The sequence below is a fragment of the Arctopsyche grandis genome, chromosome 8, assembly GCF_051622035.1.
Source record: "Arctopsyche grandis isolate Sample6627 chromosome 8, ASM5162203v2, whole genome shotgun sequence".
Lineage (NCBI taxonomy): Eukaryota > Metazoa > Arthropoda > Insecta > Trichoptera > Hydropsychidae > Arctopsyche > Arctopsyche grandis.
Genome location: NC_135362.1, coordinates 27,312,089 through 27,314,443, shown reverse-complemented (window position 1 = coordinate 27,314,443; position 2,355 = coordinate 27,312,089).

Sequence of the window (2,355 nt, the reverse complement as noted above, 5' to 3'; positions counted from 1 at the left end):
CAGGATATCGTCGTCGTCGAGCACCATGCGATTTGTCGTCGTGCTTTTGATCTTCTCCATCACTACAGGTAAAAATTATTGATTGCTCTTTGTACGGAACGGAGTGGTTTTATCGACATTTGGGAATAAATATATCGTTTTTTAATAATTTAAACGTAACATTTTTGTATTCTTCTATAGTAGCTGATTATTTAATACTAGTGTTGTATCCGATGAAATATCATCACAATAATTTATTAAATTCAAATTAATTTTCAATAGATGGCGAAATGTTTTGTTTTTGTCATGTCTAATTTCATTAGTTCTTATTTTGTTTCTGTTATATTTTTGACCATTGTGGCGCATTAGGAATTCCTGTCATGCTACAATGGTCCAAACTTTAAATAAATAAATAAGAAAAAACTACCTATGTAGCTACATATAAAAAATAGAAAAATTAATTACTTAATTACTAAATTTAATTAATTATATATTATAATTATATATTATAATTTTAGTAATTAATTAATTAATTAATTACTAAAATGTTCAATAGATGGAGCTAAATGCTCGTGTATTTTCCAAGAGGAAAAGTCGATAACAAACAATATATATATATATATATATATATATATATATATATATATATATATATATATATATATATATATATATATATATATATATATATATATATATATATATATATATATATTTATATATATACACATATAAAAGTTTTTTCTTGATTCTACCACCCAAACCTTATATAGTTTCATTAAACCTTAGTCTATTTCGAAATTGTATGTATATTAGACTATTGTTGTACCCGATTAAATATCATCGCATGGGTGTTGTTGGTATTTTAAGTTATTAAATAAAAAAATTAAAATAAATGTTTCGGTGCTGTGTTCGATCCTCACGTGGTCATATTTTTTTCAAATACCTTTAAAATATATTTAATTTAATATTTATATTTAATTGTTTAATATAAAAAAAGAAGTGGCAAAAACTACCTACCTACCTACATATAAACAATATAAAACACCAATAGAACATTTAATTAATTAATAAATTAAATAAATGTTCAATACATGGCGCTAAATGCTCAGAGACTTATTGCCCTAGAAGAAACATTCGTAGCAAACAGTATATATAAAGAAGTTTTTATTGTTCTGTTATTATTATATGTTCGTATTATATTCATATGTTTTGTTGGCAGTGTCTTAACTATGACGTACATAGGTCGAATCTAAATGACTATTAGGGCGAAATCACACAGCGTGGGATGTAGGAAGTGGGTTTTTTTTAGATAGTTTTAAACATATAGAAAAAATAATGCGTTCATGGTATTATACCTGGTATCGTCTTTTCAAAACGAAATATTTGAGCTGTTTCATTGAAATTCTATAGTAGTGTTTATCCTTGCTTGACAGTGATCGATAACGATGTATTCCATATTTGAAGAACTTGTCGATATTTTACCGAAAATGTTTCAAAGGTTTTGGTATATATCACTGTCAAGCAAGAATAAACACTACTATAGAATTTCAAAAAATCAGCTCAAATTTTTCGTTTTGAAAAGACGGTACCAGGTATGGTACCATGAATGCCATATTTTTTCTATATGTTTAAAACTATCTAAAAAAAAACCCACGTCCCACATCCCAGGCTGTGTGATTTCGCCCTTATAGTACGGCGAGCGTTATCGCATACAGTCATACACACACAGAATAGCGCTATTATATATATGATGAAATATCCGGATGCAAACATGATATCTTAGTACATATTTTTAAGTGTCGTTTGAAGATTTGTCATGTTAGAAATATATTTTTCTATTATTTTGATTTTTGGTTAATTATTATTATATGAATTGTACCTTTTTACATCAGATCGTGTTTGTATAAATGCTGTTACCGATCTTTGACTATGGAAATCAAAGCACAAATAAAATGTTATATTTCATTGACTGATTGACTAAATTTAGCTCGGGATAATATGAATGAAGTTGTTATATAATATATAAGCCGTTTATGTACCTATTCGGACAAATTATGTAACAGAATACGCGAAAACATTTGATAATGGATGTAATATGTTTTGATGTATGTATATGTATATGTAGGTGTATTTTTATCCAGATATTTATATCAGATAAAATTTTCATACACGTATTATTTCAGCACGAAGTCAATACTAAAAAGGTAAGAGGAGAAAAAAATATTACGTCGAATCTGGATTTAGCCAACTTCATTGACCAAATTTAGCTCGGAAAAACATATAGGAAAATGAGATGAGAAAAGAGGAAAAACCCACGCGTTTTTCGGGCGCCGAGCGCCGAACGCGAGCAAAATGTGCGAAGATTTTCTGTGA